General features: G+C 55.2%; 1 protein-coding gene across 3 annotated transcripts in view; it reads left to right on the top strand.

Annotated features, from left to right (window-relative positions):
• The first annotated feature begins 10,510 nt into the window (after positions 1-10,510).
• The window catches only part of PLXNA1 (plexin A1), a 115,266-nt gene continuing 108,673 nt past the window's right edge, over positions 10,511-17,103 (top strand). Inside the window, exon 1 of one of the 3 annotated variants that reach the window (XM_041460555.1) lies at positions 10,511-10,644. The gene's annotated coding sequence lies outside the window, so the exon portion shown is untranslated. Of the gene's footprint in view, positions 10,698-17,103 lie in introns of all 3 variants that reach the window. The other 2 variants (XM_041460563.1, XM_041460547.1) reach the window with 2 other exon arrangements.

Genomic DNA, 17,103 nt, shown 5'->3' with positions numbered 1-17,103 from the left:
GGACACTGAGGCAGTGAGATGGTGGCTGCCCCACAGCCCCTGTCATGTCCTGATGGAAAAGGATGGAAGAGGGAGGTATAAGAAAAGCCCCAGGGCCATGTGCTGGATATTTTTGAAGATGCTGGTTCTTCTAGAGCTGAATCTCTGTCCTAGGGTGATCCAAGTCATGCTGAGACTAGGTCAGCACAGCCAGAGGTATAACCCAATCTATAATCTTTTGCCTTCAAGGATTTAGTGTTGCTTAAGCCTTGTCCTGGCCCAAAACACCTGGAAAAGAAAAGTGGAGCTTGCAACCACCTCCTCAGAGTCCCCTGGCTGCTATAAGCACTTCCAACATCATCTCAATGATTTGCAAGCCAGGAGGATGTGACCAGTCCTGGTGCCTGCAGCTGGCATCACTTCCCCAGGTGAGGCGTCCACCAGGCGCAGGGGAGTACAAGGGTTCCCCCATGTGCACCCAGGGCAAGCCAGGGGGCCATGCTGGCTGCTGGCCTTGGCCACTGGCATTTTGGGGTCCCTGGGGGAGCACCTCACTTGCTGGCTGCCCTGGGACTGGCTGCCATGGCTCTGTACTCCAGCACCTTTGACAGAGCACCTTTGACACTCCAGCACCTTTGACAGCAGGAGGTGATGTGTTTCTGGTGTGCTGCTTCTCACAAGCAGTGATTTTCTTTTCAAGGGGTTGCCTCTGTGTTCATGAGTTTGCTTCTCCTCCTCTATGCCTCAGGTGCTTTTGCCCTCAGACAAATCCAAGTCCCTGGCATGTGGGCTGAGGTTCATGGGGAAAGCAGGGGTCAAAATGATGGGGAAGAGGCATCTGGAGGTCCTGCCAGGGTTGAGGGAGGTGGGAGAGCTCACAGGGGTGCAGGGATCTTGGGAGGTGACAGCAAAGCCCCAGCCAAGGGCCAGGGAGGTGTGTGGACCCTAGAGGTGGTTCATGTCTGCAGGATGGAGCTTTCCTTTCTGATGGAGTGGGGTTCTACAGCCCAGTGGGATTGCAGCAGGCACAGTGTTGTGCCGGGCTTTATTATGAGCCAGTTAATAACTCTGTACTGGATGGTTCGTTAAAGGAGTTAATTTACCCTGGGCTGTTCTCTAATGTGGGCTACAAGGCTCAGCTGTGGCTGTGTCAGGCTGAGCCTCTGCTGCCTCACTGCCCCAAGATATTGCCCTTCAGCCTCACTGCCAGCAGCAGGGCTTGTGGGGTGAGGAGTGCCAGCAAGGATGGGCTGTGTCCCCTCAGGGTTTCTGCTGGCATCCCCTTCTTTGTGCCCCCCAGGCCCCGGCTGGGACAGGCAGCACCCCCTCCCCATTCCTGCAATGAGGCAGCAGCAGAGCCCTGGCTTGGCTCAGGGGCCTGCCCTCCCTGCTCACCCCCGGCTGGCTGAGCTTCCTCATGGCACTGCATCGGGAAGTGGCTTTAGGAATACATATTGACATTAAAAAAGGCCCCTTTGTACCTATTAATTGAAGTCATTAAATTTAATGGGATGGTTATTGCATGTTAAATAAATACTGGCTAATTATGAAAAACATATTTGCCAAGGCTTAACTATAGAAAAGATGCCTCAATTACATGGTTATTAAACCTAAAAAATATACACTTTTAATAATGAAGTGACATTTAAATAACATACATTAACTGTCTTATTAAATGTTGATTCTTTTCATATTTGAGGACTTTAATTTGGAATGTTTTCCCTGGCACTAACTATACGATGCATCATTAGCTGTCTTTCACTCATCATTTTGTAAACTTTTTTAATAAATAGGCTGAAGTGTTTGTATTTGCTTTTGTTTTCCTAGCTTCCATCTCTCTCTTCAGGCAGCAGGGATGTGCCAGGGGTTTGTGCAGGCAGAACAGGAACTTCCAGGCAGCTTCTTCAAATCACTAAACCCTTCCTAAAGATGTTAAACCCCTTCCTAAACCTGTCATCTTAAACTAGGCAGGCAGCCAAGCTCTTCAGGATTTTTGACACATCCTTATGGAAAGGACCACTCTGCCTCACTCTTCGTTTTCCAGATCAAATTAGTTTGTAAGAAGTATCCAGGAGATGGAGAGCAGGGTAAGAGCAGGCGCTCAAGGCTGCAGTGGAAGCCCCGTCCTGGTACAGCATTCTGTCTCTGCTGCCAAACCATGGCACTAATCCTTGGAAAAGTCAGTGTTTTGGGATGCCTGCATCCTTCCCAGGTGTGGGGGAACCTGCTTGGGGAGGGATGCTCTGTGGGGCATCCCAGTGCTGCAGCACCCAGCCCTGCTGCTCACAGGGGTTCCTCTGCAGCCAGAGGGGCAGGGAGCAGGGTCTGGGCTGTGGGAATGGCTTGGAACAGCACAACCCAGGGCAGGCAGGCTCCTTCCTTAATGCATTTATCGATTGCAGTGTACACGTCAGGATGTAATTTAGAAATCACTCTCCCAGAATCAATTAAAGACCTTACTGGCAACACAGGCATCTCTTCTAGTTAAAGCCTTCACCCTGCCCTCAGATGCACACCCCACCATTCCTGCTCAGCTTTTGGGGAGTCTCCCTCCCGGCCATGTGGAAATGTGGGTGCTGGGATCACCCTCTGGCAGACCTGCTGCTCTTCTGAGAGCTGGTGTTGCCTCAGCTGCCTCCCAAACCAGCCATCAGTTAGGGGCTGTCAGGGAGCCAAGACCTCTCATCTTCCGGACGCGTTCTTAATGTTCCCCGCGTCCGCAGCGAGGTGAGTAATCTGTGCTGGGAGGCCCAGTGGGCAGCACAGAGGCACTCAAATTAATTATGGAGGAGTTAAGTCCCAGGGGGGCTCCTGGGGGAGCGGGGCTCAGGCTGGGTAGGAGGCAGTGGGCCGTGCTGACTGCTTTGGGCAGGGGCTGGAAAGTCGCTCGCTGCCCTGTGGCTGCTCCATCCCTGTGAGGAGCTGCCCCAGCATCAGACCACAGCTGGGTCAGGAGGAGGGGGCTCCTTAAAGCAGCAAGTGGGGATGGCATTGTGGGCAAGGGGATGTGGCACATGCTCTGGCTTTCAGGCAAATGAGTATAACCACTGTGGGACAGTGCCAGCTGCTCTGTGCTGGCTCTTGAGGGCTGGATGTGGTGCCTGTGGTACCCCATGATGGCTTTTTCCAGGGCACAGCCAGGGCTGCCTTGTGCATGGGGATGGTGTTGGAGGTAAATGGTCTCCCAAGCCCATCAGCTCATGCATTTCCCTCCCCTCCTGCTGTGCCATTTGGTGTTGTCAGGGAAAGTGGGGTGCAGCTCCCAGGTGGGTGGGTCTGACTCCCTGGGGTGATGGTGACCCCAGGGCTCCTAATGCAGAGAGGCACAAGGGGGGATGGCTGGACCCACGTGAGTCCAGCTGGTGGTGCAGGTCCAGCAGGCTTACAACAGTGTGGGTTCAGCAAAGCAGAGCCTGGACTCGATTGTTTGGGTGCAGAACCTGCGATTCTAAGAAGCATCTTGGAGTGGGGTGATACAATTGTTACTCAGGATTCCTGTGCTGCAAAGTAGGGGGCAGTCAGAATGGGCAGCTGTGGTAAGCATCAGGTTTTGTATTCTGATTTTGACTTGGTTAATGTTATAGGGTTTGTTCACAAACAGGAACTGAAAAATCCTTTTACAATGGTAATCTTTCTTCCAAGACGTAGACCTTTGACCATGTCTAGAAGAAATTTCCCTCTTTCTCTTCCCTCCCCCGACCCTTTTCTTACAGTGGTGAAGAACTTTCATCAGAACGATTGCAGGCTGGGTTTCAATTCAGTAAAAAACACTTTAGTCAATAATAATTTTTCCATGGAATTCTGGGATTTGGGTCCTTTCTTTGTGCCCTGTCTCCTACCACTGTTACAGGTGCACAGGCTGAAGTCAGAGCCAGAGTGAAAATCCCTGCTCCATCCCAGCACCATTACCTCATAGCAGTGATGCCAGGATTCCTCTGGCAGTGATGCCAGGAGCAAACCCAGCTCAGCTCTTCCTCTGGCTGCCTTGGAGGCACCTCCAGTTCCTCCCACCCCAGAAGCAGAAGGAACACAATGGATACAGACCCCCCCTCAGGAGGGTGCATAGCCAGGAAGTTCAAGCCAAGAGAACACAGGTTCCCTCAGGCTGCAGTGTCCTGCTGCCTGGGGTGAGGCTCATGGTGCTTGGTATTTCACAGGCCTGAGCATTTCTTCCTCACCAAGGTTCATGATGATCCTCAAGGGATCTCTGTGCTGCAGTATAACATCCCTGTATAGAGAAATTTTCCTAAGTAATGGTTTCTGCAGCTTTTTTTAAGGTATATTTATCCTATCTTTTATTGGAATAGAATTAAAGCAAAATTAGAAACTAAAATAACTTTAATTACGAATTTCATGATTCGGTATGTTGTAAATCTTTCAGCATAATATTGTGCCATAAAAATGCTATTTTGTGATAATTATTATTATTATAATTAATGTTCCTTAATTGCTGATGTCGCAGCACATGTTATCTCCCAGGTTTTCCTGCAGAGTCTCTGGAGGAGCTCTTCCATGCCGGGGGAGATGCAGAGGATCCAGGGGGGTGCCTGGGCAGGCACTGGCTGTGTGCACACGGGTGGGTGCCCCAGCCATGCTGCCAGCTTATCCCACCCTGGGGATTGCTTTCAGCACTCCCCAGACAAGGAGGATGCCACAAGCTGTGAATAATGCCTGTGCCCCAGGCTGTGCTGTGGTCATGCACCCACCACCAGCTCCCTCCCACAGGGAGATGGGCTGAGTGCGGTTTGGTGGCTCTGCCTTTGGTCCAGTGAGAGCACCCCAGGCCGTCTGTCTGTCCTGTCAGGGGTAGGGGCAGCTACTTGTGAGGAGGAGCTGAGGGTATGAGCAAGGGGAATTGTGGTGGAGAGCTAAGACTGGCAAGAGGGAGGTGGGAGGAAGGCAGTGGGATGGATGCAGTGGCCAGACCAGGGCTTAGCAGTTCTCAGAGCATCCTTTATCAGCTCAGAGGATGCTGCTGGTGTCTGGGAGGCAGTGGCACAGAGTGGGTCTGTGGGCCCAGGTGTGAGGGAGGAGCAAGAGCCCAGGGATGGAAAACGCCTGATGCCAAGCGCGTGAATTTTTCATATGACCCAGAGGCCTCACTTGTAACAGCATGGGGCTGCCCAGACCCAGCTGAGAGAGGGAAGGCATCAAAATAGCCACTGAACCACCTGCTTCACAGTGGTGAGCGTATATGGGATGAAGCTGAAACCAGGATACATTTTTAATGACTCAGGAAGGGCTGGGTTTCTTTAAATAAGACTAGACAATGAATATGTGCTCCCGAAGCTGTGTAGTGCACCATGAATGCATTATTTACAGCAGCTGCTTCCTTGTCCATTTTAATTTTACATGGGTACTCGAGAAAGGGAAGGGACTCCTTGATGTCTTATGGCCACCCACTTGTTCCATGTGACAGAGGTGAATTTTTGAGCCACCAGAGGATTTGGTGTTGATCTTTCCATGACTTGAGTCATGGGGAAAAGAGCCATCCTAGAAATGGACCCTGGCACCTAGGAGTGGAGGGGGCTACAGCCTGAAGTTTTGTCTGACTGATGCACCATCCAGTCTTGACAGTGCCATTTTCTGCCTTCTCCCCATGGATGAAGTGCAGGGCGGATGTTCTAAGGCTGCTGCAGCCCTCCCTTGTGCTCACACATGCTCAGCTCAGAATCTCTGCTCCCTGCACTGGTGGAGGACCAGAAAGCCTTTGGGAAGTGGACAGTGACACATGATCCTGAGAGTGAGGAAGGAGGTGAATCTGCTCCCTGGAAAAGGTCCTCAGCTGACCCTGGCAGGGGAGGGTATGGAGCAGGTGGGAATAAACAGCAGCACAGCAGGCTGTGGCAGAGCAGGGGAGGAGCCCATGGTAGTTCATCTTGGAGAATTTGTGGACCTGGGGAATGAGACAGTGACTTTTTCCCTGTCTTCAACATCACCCTGACTCAAAGTCTGCACTTGGTGCCCCTTGTGCAGGGATGTCGGGCTGCCAGAGGAAGCACAAAGTGGTTCCAGCACTCCTGAGGGGCTGCTGAGGTGGGATCAAAGTCTGGGAGCTGACGGACACGAGGCTGCTTTCCCCAGCACTGCCAGGCCTGGGAGGGTTGAGATGGCAGCTTGACGGCTTGGAAAATAGGCTGAGATGAAGGAATATCAATAGGAGAGCGAGCTGTTCCTGCCGAACAGCCCCGGGGCAGCTAACGTGAAATGCTGGTTGTCTCGGAGGAGTTGACAGGTGTCTGCATCAGGCATCCTGCTAATTAAGGACCGTCATGAGTCACAGGGCTGAGGGCTGAGGGAGCTGGGAAGGAGCTCAGCCGGAGCAGGTATGGCCAGAGGGGATCTCTGCAGGACCTCCCTGGCCCCCGGGGGTGGGTGGTGCATGCATTTGTCAGCTGGTGGATGCGCAGTCCTCGGGACGGGCGGGTCTTTTGGGAGCTGGGGCTCAGCTTTGAGGAGAGCAGAGCGAGCCATCCCACTGGGTGTCTGTCTTCCCACACTGTCTGTGTGTCCTTCCCTGGCTCCCACGTGCTGGCACTGATGTCCAGACCAATCTCCTGTCACAGACCTGGCAGGGGCTCCCAGAGCCTCTCCCACACCCACAGCTCCCAGCTCCCATCCCATCAAAGCTCTTCCCAAATCAAGGCGTGCATCACTGCCAGTGACAGGCTGAGAAAATGAGGATATTCCCAGATTTGTCTTTCTCCTGACCCCTCCAAGAAGATCCTCTTCTTACTGAAATGACCAGTGGTGCTGCCAGCCTGGCAAGGCCTCTGCCACAAATTCCCAGGAACATGAGCATGGTGGGCTGGACGAAGGGGCTGTTTGCCTCTTTGTGGACACCGTGATCCAGAGGGGTCCTGTAGCAGCAGGGAGAGGATGAAAGCTGTTCTGGCAAACAGCAAAGTGCCTTCTTTTCCAGGCAGAGCCAGGAGTGAAGGAATGCTGCCACCCTGGTGCCAGCCCCTGTGCCACCCTTGTCCCTGCCCCGTGTGCCTCTCCAGCACCTTTTGCCCACTGCCCTTCATGTAGCTGCAATCCCATGAAAAACAGCTCTATTCATTACCCATCTCAATCCCTCCCTGGATCCCCAGAGGTCCACAGACACAGTTTGTTATCCTGGCTGTCAAGGAGCTTAAAGAGCTGCTGATGCCTCCTGGAAAACTTTGACAGACCCTCTGGTCAGACCCAGTGCTGCTCCCCAGCCTGGCTGCTCAGCCTTTCTGCTCCTGAGGCTGGATTAGCAAAGATATCTGTGAGGATGGGAGGAGGGAAAAAACCTCATTGCTGCCATCTGGGCAGAGTGGAACCCTCCTGGTGCCCGTGCCCATAGGGGGATAGCCTGGGACCATTTGGGCAGAGCAGAGCTGCAGAGTTTGGCTGTGAAGGTCCCCAAATCTGGAATCCCACATTTGGATTCCAGACTGTTCTCTGGGCCAGTCAGATTTCACAGCCTAAAAACCTTTGGGCTGAGGCCACTGGGTTTCTCTCATCCCTGTGTGTTCAGTGCAGGGCCTTTGAACTGGGGTTGCAGGTTCATGGGGGTTCATTTTCTGAAAATTTTTCCACCTGTGGGTGATAACCAAGGGAAGTGACACGGTCTTGACTCCTGCACTGTGCAGAACTCTGCCTTTTAGCAGAATCTTTTAGCAATCAAAAACTGCAAACAGAAGAAAAGTTGTGAATTTTCCTGATTATTTTTGGTGCCTCACTACTCAGACTGGGAGAGCAGAGAGAAGAAACTCCCCATCTCTTTGGGCTCTCTCCAGTGACTTAATCCTCTCCCAGTTGGTTTCTGGTTTTGACAAAGCAGTTGCCAGGCTGCTTTTCGAGAACAAGATGCCCCTCATTCTCTCTGCTAAGGCAGACAAAGTGCCCCAAACACCCCAAGAGCAGTTTGTGTCTCGATGTAATTCTGCTCGAAGCTGGGTGTAAAGCACCGAGGCGGCGTTTAGGGCAATGAGAGCCCCTCACCCACCCCCACTGCTGGGTCTGGGTCCAGCTGCCCCCGGAGCCATCCTCAGCCTCAGGGTCCCTGCCAGGCCCTGCGGAGCCGGGAGTGCCTTTGAGGTGCCACTCCAGCCGGTTCCTCGGGGCACGGCCGGGCTGCCAGCCCGCGGGGGCTGCAGGGGTGAGGATGAGCAGGGGGTGAGGATGAGCAGGGGAGTGAGGATGAGCAGGGGGGTGAGGGTGAGCAGGGGGGTGAGGATGAACAGGGGGTGAGGATGAACAAGCGGCCCCCGGGAGGCAGGATAAAAAGCCAAGCTTCCCGAGATAACGAGAGGCTCTCTGCGGGGGTGAGGTGCCCGGGCTCGGGGAAGCCGTGTGAGTGACAAGCGTGTCCCGCTGCCCCCGGGCACCCCCAGCGAGCCACAGGAGCTACCCTGGGAGCTCTGCGAGCCCGAGGCTGATTCCCACTGACACAAAACGAGGGATCTCCCCTGCCAGCTCCCTCCTGACCCTTGCTGGGCACGGGCACGGGTGGTTCCTGGATTTCCTTTCTGTTTTTTTTATTCCCTTCTCCCAGGGCTGGGCCCCCCAGCACTCTCAGCCCGGTGCCCGTTGTTCTCTCAGCTCCACCACCTTGGTTCCCCTTGTCGCTGGCTGTATGTGCACAAATACATCTTGCAACAAGAATAAATCGCTCCGGTTTCCCGTCCCAGGGGCACACGGGGATGGTCGCACCGGCCCGGGGTCAGCGCTGCTGCGTCACTCGGTCCTGCTCCGGGAGGACAATCCATCCCTCTCTTTTTGCCTCTCTGGCAGGAGATGGCAGCCGTGGGACCAAGGTGCCCCGGCACCGGCCCTGGGAGAGGGTGGATTTAAAAGCAGCACTGGGAGATTGCCTGAATATCTCTCCCTTCTTTTTTATTCGTTTAAGAGGTTTTGCTGTCTCGGTAACTCCCCTGAGAGACAGGAGCAGCAGCCTCTTTGGATGTGAATACCTGACAAGTTTTTAATGTGAAAGGTATTCACTAAATTTAGTCTCTTGGAGGAAGGGGATAAAAAAAAAACAAAAGGAGAAGTGTTTCTTTCAGTCTGGGGGAAGCCATCCAAATCCCAGCCACTTCCCTGCCGGCAGAGCTGGATGATGTCTCCTCTGTCTGGAAAGGTTTTAAGTCTGGGCCCCGTGTGTGTCCCTGCACAAACAAGAGGTGGGAGAATGGCAGCCACTGCTGCTGTGCCCTGGGGGAACGGGGCTGCTCTCAGCTCCTCTGGCCTCCTGGATGCTGGTGAGGGCTGGATGAGGAGATAAATGAGAAGAAAACCTTGTTGTCCGAGTGGCAGGGTCATCATCTCTGCTCTCAGGTGGGCTCCGAGTGAGGTGTGAGCATTGAGATGCGGAGGGTGCTGAGGGGAGTGCAGCTCTGCTGTTGAACTCAACCAAGTCACCCTTTTTCTCCTCCATTTTTTGCCTCTATTCTCACTGGACCCTCTGAAAGTCCATTTTCTTCTCTGTTCTGGTACTTGAGACTCACCTGTGCCTTGTGCTCTCCTCTCATATCCTCCCCCAAAGTGCCCTGTGCTGCTCTCCACAGCCCTGGAACTCAGTTCCTCCTGTCAGAGGGGGCAGGAGCTGCTGTGGGTGTGTGGGCACACACACATCTCCTGGGATCTTGCAGGGGACGCCCACACGTGTGCCTGCACATGGTGAGCACACAGCTTCCTCCAGATGGGGCAGCTCCCAGACTGCCACGGCGTGCAGGGGACAAAGTGTCAAAAGGACAGAGTGTCCCTGTGCTGAGATCTGGTGGGGCTAAAGGTCTGGCTGGAAAACCTGCAGCCAGGAAAACCCGTCTGAACAAGCCACCTTGCACCGACTGCCCCTGTCCTGCAGCAAACGGTGGGGTCCAGTGGACCAGAACCATTTACAGCTCCATCTCCTAATGGGGAGGTCTGGAAGGATCCACTCCTGTCCTTTCCATCTCAAAGGTCTCCTGAAATCTGTGGAGGTCCCAATGACAAACACTGTATTTATTCCTGCTGATTTTTACAGAGATACCTTCTTTGGAGAGGTGATGGAGCATCTCACTGGGGCCTAACCAAACAGGACAGGGCAGAGGCAGGGTGCCACGGCGGCACTGCTGTGTCTGGGAAGGGACTCTGACTGCCAGGGTGAGAGGGAAAAGCAGGGGAAGGTTATGGCAGTGGATAATACTGAGCGTGCTTAAAAAATACAAACAACCACTCAGACCTGCTATTGATATATTTTATTATTTCTCTCCCCTTTTGTAATTTTAATTTTCGGCGGAGTGGATGCGATGCCAGTGGGAAGGGGCTGAATGGACAGCCCTGGAGAACGCAGTCCTGCCGTGGGGTGCAGGAGAGCGGCGGGCAGGGCCGCTGGGGGGGTGCGGGACGCTCCTTGCCCCGCAGCCCCCGCGATCGCCTCCGCCCGGGGGCCGCTGTCCGTCCGTCCGTCCGTCCGTCTCCTCGCGGCATCGCCCCTTTAAGGGCGGGCGGGGAGGCCCCGCCCACCTCTCCACGCCCCGCCCACATCTCCCCGCCCCTCTCACCTCTCCCCGCCCCCAGGAGGAGGAGGAGGAGGAGGGGACGGAGGAGAAGGAGGCAGTGGCGGCGGAGAAGGCGGCGGCGGCCCGGCGGGCGGCTCGGTGTGGAATGCAATTATGGCTGGCACGGCGGAGGCGAGCGGGGACCGGAGCCGTGAGTAACCCGGCTGCAACTTTCGGGCGCGGCGCGATGAGCCCGATCGGTCGGTTCGTTAAAAATAATGCGGATTTGGCTTTATTGCTCCCCTAAAAAATTTGGCTTTATTGCCAGCGCGGCGACGGCGCGGGGCTGGCCCGGGCAGGGCACGGCGGCCCCGTCGGGGGGCGCGGAGGGGCCGCGGCGGCCGGGCAGGGCTGGGCCGGGCAGGGCCGGCGCCGCGCTGCTGCCGCCGGGACCAGCCCGCATTGCGCCCCGCGGCTCCGGGAGCCGCCTCCCGCGGGGGGACAAAACCGCGCCGGGACTGAGCCTCTTTCTTTATCCGCCGCACGCCCCGCGTGGGTCTCGCAGCGGTGTGTGCCGGGGACCGGGCAGGTACGGGCTGGACGGGCTGAGGGCCGCCTCCCATCTCGGAGCTGCTCGGGCCGGGGCGCTCCCGCGGGGAGCCGGTGCCAGCGGTGCCTCCCTACCCGCTGTAGCGGCGGGGCTCGGCCGCCTCCCTGCTCCCCTCCCTCCCCGCTGCACCCTCCCGCCCCGGCTCTCGGCGGCGTTCGCTGCCCAGCCGGGTCCGGCGCTGCTGGGGACGTGAACCGGGCTCGACCCTTCCGTGCTCTCCGCCTTGGATCACGCATCTGCCCTGCCCTGCAACCCCGCTGCCATCCCCGCATCGTGCTGCCCCACATCCTCGCTGTCATCGCCGTGTCCGCTCTGCCCCGTATCCCCGCTGCCATCCCCGCATTGTGCTATCCCGTATCCATTCACGTATTCTCGCTGCTTTACATCCCCGCATCCCGCCGGGGCGCGGTGAGCGGCATCCGGGCTGGGCTCGTCCTGGAGCCCACAGCGCCGCCGTTCCCTCCGCGCTCCCCGTTCCCCAGCCGCCGGCGGGGAGGTGCAGTAGGCGCCCGATGGGATGGGATGGGATGGGATGGGATGGGATGGGATAGGGTGAGATGGCTGCCGTCGCCCTCGCTATGATTGTTACTATTGTGATCGCGCTGTAGTTTGGCAGCGCAGCGCCGGGCACCTCCGAGCGAGGCGTGGGAGGCTGCGGTACCTGTGTGCGGGGCTGCGCCGGTGCGCGCCTCCCGCCGCCGCTGTGAACGTGGAAGGTGGCGAATAAAGCCGGCTGCGCGCTCCGTGTCCCTCAGCCCCTTCCCATTCCTGCCCAGCGAACGCACACGGCAGCTCCGGAGTGCGATCGGGGAGGGATTTGCAAAATCTCTGTGGCATGCTGAAATAAATCCCGGAATCCCGCAATCGCCTTCTCCTCCCTTGTCTTCCTTAGGGGAAGATTCTTCCTTCTGCCTCTGGCCGAGCGCCGGGGTAGGGGGAGCCAGGGGAGGGGGGCTGGTGTGTAAACAGGGCTTAACATGAAGGTCACTGGTTAAAGAGGAGACGGATGGGAGAGAAAAGACGGGCATTAACCTCACTTGTTAGCTCCCCCCTGGCTCCTGCTTGGGGAGGACAAAACAAAAGCAGAACCTGCTAACGGGGGGAATGAATATTCATGATCCTTCTCGTATGCTCCGGGACACGGAGGGGAGAAAAGTTGGGCGGATGAGCCGCCTCCCGGAGCTGCTTTTCCTCCAGCTTGCGAGAAAATCCTTTTTTGCTGAACGAGAGCTGTGTCGGGGGGGATTATCAGCCTTTTGCTGGATTTATTTTTTAAATTTTTTAATTTTTATTTTCTTTCGTGTGCGGTTGCAAGAATTAAAAAGAAAGGAGGAAAAAAAAAAAAAGAGGAGCTGAGGCTATTGACTACATCAAAGGTTATCCATTTGAAAACACCATTTTCCTCTGAACAGCGGCTAATTGCTTCCTGAACAATCCCAGGGTCTTTTGTAAATACTCAGTGGGTAAAATGAGTGACTCGATGTCTCTCTCTTAAGACACTGGTGACCGAACAGGGCGGAAAGGTGGAGAAGCCGAGGAAAAGCAGTGAGGCAGATGCCTCTGGGAGGATGCATGGATAATTTCTTAAGTGGCTGCAAGGAGGGAAGGTTTTTTTCTTCTTCCCGCTCGCCGCCGAGTGATCTGCTGGTGCCGGTGGATGCCGGTGCCGGCAGCGGTGTGGCGACACGGTGCTGTAAGGAAGGCTGGTAAGGAAGTTTGGATTCAAAATACCCGATCATGCGTGTGATCTGGTGCTCCCCATCCGCCTGTGGCTTTGGCTGCCGGTGCCGCTCTCTGAGAGAGACGAGCCTGGATGCGCTCGCTGCTCACGAGGGGCTGCGGGGAGGCAGCGCCGGGGGCTGGCTGGCTTCTGCTCCCTTGGGTGGCTGGGCTTTCTGCAGCTGCTACCCTGAAGATTAAAGTTTTGGAGACGTTGCTTTTGTTAGCACGGCGATAGAGGCGTCGGGGAGAGTTTTCCCCTCTTGGCGTATTTTTTTTTAAACAGAAGCATCAGATTTGGAGCAGAGCGCAGGCATCTGCCTTCGTGCGCGCTCGGGCTGTGCACGGAGCTGCGGAGCAGAGCCCTTGTGCTCCGTCACACAAAGCCCTTTCCCCGAGCGAGGCAGTGCCCTGCGAGAGATAAACAAACTCCTCCGAACTCCGCTGCAGACGGGGCCGAGGGCCGTGCTTCAGCGGGGCTTTGCGCAGCCGAAATGCAGAGGGTAATAAAGCGGCGCTGCTGCGTGCTGCCAGGGCTGCTCCCCTCCTCCATGGCGGCGGCAGCCGGGGCTGGCCCCTGCCCTGCTCCCTGCGTGCCCGTGTCACGCCGGGCCGCTCATTTCCGTGGGCTCGCTGCGTTTGACTTCTGCCGAACAAAGCGGAGGATCTGGCCCTGAGATCGGAGTTAATGAAGGAGGCTCGGATGTGTTTATTCTCCGGGCTGAGTGTGGGTCGGGGCCTTTGTTGCTGCCTGCCTCGCTGCTGGCTGCAGCGCTCTGCCGCGAGAGCCGGACCAGCCCTGAGCCGGCAGCTCCCGAGCAGCGGAGACCGGCGCTGCCGTGCTGCCGACAGCGGCTCCTGCAAACCGGGGAGCATTACCCGTCTCGGGCTTCTGCTGAGTCCCTCTGGGCTTTGTTGTAATTGCCTTTCTGTAGGGTGTTCTGGTGCCTTGGTCATTTGTGTCTTCAATGAGGAGACAGTCGTGGTTTTTGGCACCTCTGGCTCAATGGAAGGAGAGCCTTGAAAGAGCCAGGACGGCAGAGGTGCTGCCATGTCTCTGTGCAGTGACAGGAGGGTGGGCATGGATCACCCCAATGCCCATAATGCCATCCTCACTGCCTGCAAGCTGGAGTTTTTCATTGATCTGAACTGGTGGAATGCATGTATTGAGAACTTAGATTGTTGTTGTCTCTGATCCATTAATGTCTCCTTCAAGTTTGTGTGCTATGTGGAAGAAACTAGTGAGTACAGGGTTCCTGGCCAGGGTTTGACCAGTGAATGGCTTGGTGATGTAGCATGTGTGTAGAGGAAGGCCCAAAGGCCAGGAATTATGAGTGATGTGGAGCTTGGTTCAGCATGTACCATGACTCCTTAACTTTCCTGAGTTTGGATTGGGGCCCCTTTTCCCAGCAAGGTGCTGAGTGCCATGGCTTCATGCAAAATGAGGAGGAGCAAGTGTTTGCCACCATCCCCTGGCGAGGTGGCTGGTTTGGCTTTAGAATGGAGACAATCAGCTTCTTCTCTGGCTGTACCTGGGAAGTGATCCATGCAGTGCTCTGGGGAACATCCCACCACAGATATGTGGTACTTGGTGAGAATGTGTGTGCTCTGACACTGTCCCTGACCCACAGCCTCATCCATGCCCCCCTTAGCCTTCCCCAGGGTGCAGCCGTGTAGATACCCCAGCATGGTCTGCCTGCTACTCTTGGAAGTCACAAACATCTTGTGCATCCTGGAGGAGAAAAGCTGCAGACAATAAATAAGTTCTGATGGTTTCAGTGCCAGGCATGGGCAGTCCTGGCTCTTCTGCCCTGCACTCGCCTTGTGGTGTATCAAGCCCACACCTTCCCATGGATTTGTCAGAGCGTGGCCAGACACAGGAAGGTGTCCCTGTTTGTCTTGCTTCCCTGAGCACTCTGTGGCTGCCTCCAGCCCTTGTTCCAGGTGGAAGCTTCCATTAAAAAACCTGAATGAAAAAGATCTCAAAGTTTGTTTTCCCTTTAGCCAAGGCTTGGCACACCTCCTCTTTGTTGCTGGTGTGCCGAGATGAGTCTGGAAGAAAACTCCACATACAGGTCATCAGGCTCGCATTCCATAAACACTTTTGCTCCTTTCTTCTCTGAATTTGCCTTGCATGGTGCAAGATGGACTGTTTTGGGTGATTCCTCTGTCTCATGGTGTCTTGGTGTAATGAGAGCCAAATCCACCCCTGGCCTGTGCCCAGCTGTGCTGGTCTGTGCCTGGGGCCAGAGACCCTCGTGAGTTGCCTGAAGCACAGAGAGTTTTTATTGCTGGGGTCAGCTCAGGGCCTGGTGCAGCCAGGGTGCGATATCCTCTTTGCTCCTTGAGCTGAGATTGTGAGGGATTTTGCTGGAGAAAGTGCCTAAGGTGAGAACATGCCAGGGGTGCCAGAGACAGGCTGTGTGGCTCTGGGGGACATGCTGTGCAGGGACCATCTCTTCCTCATCTCTCCTCCTCCCCACCAGCAGCCTGCAGATCAGCCCTGGGGCTCGCTGCCCACCTCCTCATCCCGAGCATCCCGCAATCTGCCAGCCACATTGGCACAGAGACCCGGCAGCGCTGGTAATCCAATTTGGGCAGTTTAGCTGCACTTTGCTCTCCGTGCTGCTGGCCGGAGCTCGGGAGCTTTAATCCGGCTAATGACCCCAGCTTGAGTAACAGGACCATTCTCTTGATTCAGTTTTCCTTTCTGTCGCGATGGCGAAGGGCTGAGGCTGCTCCTGAGTCCTGACCGTGGTATCAGGGACGGTTTCCAGGTACAGGTATGTGTAGGGATGGAGGGAGAGGGACACTGCAATCTCTGCTTTCTCTTTGTGAGATTTCTCCTTCCCTCTTGCCGTTTTTTTTTCTTCTCTCCCTCTCTTTCTGGTAAAGATAAGCCCTTCTTCCGGAGTTATTTTGCAACATAGTATTATTTTCAGGAAGGCAAAGCCAAGAAAAATAAAAGTGTCTCTCTTCCTTGGGTTGCCTACTGTTTAATGTACAAAATACAGGGGTGGTAATTGCATTAAAACATGTATAATTATACTGGAGGGAGGAAAAAAAAATCCTGCTAATTGCACATGTGTTTTGAACTGATAAATGTTGAGTGACTCTTCATGTTTTCTTGGGAGTATGGAGGAGCAGAGATGCAGTCTGGCATGTGAGGGATTGAGAGCAGGGATGGTTTCCCAAAATTATTGGGACACTTGGATGCTCTGAGCACCTCTGGGGTAGTGTCAGTTCGAGGGCCCGATCCTTTGCAGATCCACCTCCCCATCCAGGCAGGTCTTGGTGTCATTGTAGGAGCCCTGTGAGTCCCTTCGCTTTATGTGTTTAGTTAAACAACTTTTAGTCTGTCAAAATATTCAGGCTCTCTCACAGAACTAAATTCCTGGCAAGAGAAGACGCAAATTCCTGTATTAGGGGGAGAAATTTCCTGTGTGTGTGGCCCCACATCCACGGGCTGTTCCTCCACTCTAGCAGGGCGCTGGAATGAGCGGGTGCTGCTGAGGGGCAGGGGGGAGGAAGGATGGGTCACACTGGTTTCAAGTGGCACGATGTAAAAACCACATTTCCTCCTGCGAATGCCGACCCCGTCAGAGCTGCCGATAACATCGCAGGTAATTATAATGGCAGTAAGTTGTTTGCTTTGTGCATGCGGCCGGGCTTTGTGTACGGGCGGTTGCTTCGCTCTTCCTGTTCAGACTGTTAGTTTCAACAGGGGAAGAGGAAAACCCAAAAATATTTTAGGAGGAGTTTAAAAATAATCTTGGAGCTTGGCTGGTGGGCAGGATATTTCGCAGGATCGTGTTCCCTGTTGGTCTGTGTCCAGCTTTGTGGCCCTCGGAAGGCTTTGCTGGATAGTGTTAAGTCCTGCATTGTCATTTTGGCCAGCCTGAGGACTTGCTGTTGGGTTCTGGGAGCTGGAGTGCGATGGGAGTCTGCCCTGGGATTTGACGTTTGCACTGGGTAGATCTGGCTGCCCCGTAGCAGAGCAGTGTCAGAGCCGGGGTGTGAGCCCCACTTACAGCTGCCACGGCCTCTGTAAAACATTTCTATCTGTTCCCTAGCGTCGCATTCCCTCCACCCCCATCTGCTTCTCCATGGTTTTTATTCCTACAAGTGTTGGCATGCTGGCAGGGTCCCTGCCTGCCCGCTGCTGCTTATCTCCGTGTCCGGCTCCTGGATGGCTGCTTCCTTTCTGGAGTCAAGGGGGGCCTCTGCCCTCTCTGCCGGGACCAGAATCGGCCCGATGAGCCCTGCTGAAGTCAAGAACCTGTTTTTCAGGCTGATGTCATCGGGAAGAAATGGGGGAGGAGGAAGGCAGGAAAGCAGCGC

This window comes from Pyrgilauda ruficollis, unplaced genomic scaffold (genome assembly GCF_017590135.1).
Source record: "Pyrgilauda ruficollis isolate IOZ18807 unplaced genomic scaffold, ASM1759013v1 scaffold10, whole genome shotgun sequence".
In the NCBI taxonomy this organism is placed as follows: domain Eukaryota; kingdom Metazoa; phylum Chordata; class Aves; order Passeriformes; family Passeridae; genus Pyrgilauda; species Pyrgilauda ruficollis.
The sequence above is the reverse complement of the archived record's forward strand: the minus strand, read 5'-3'. Positions and strand labels throughout refer to the sequence as shown.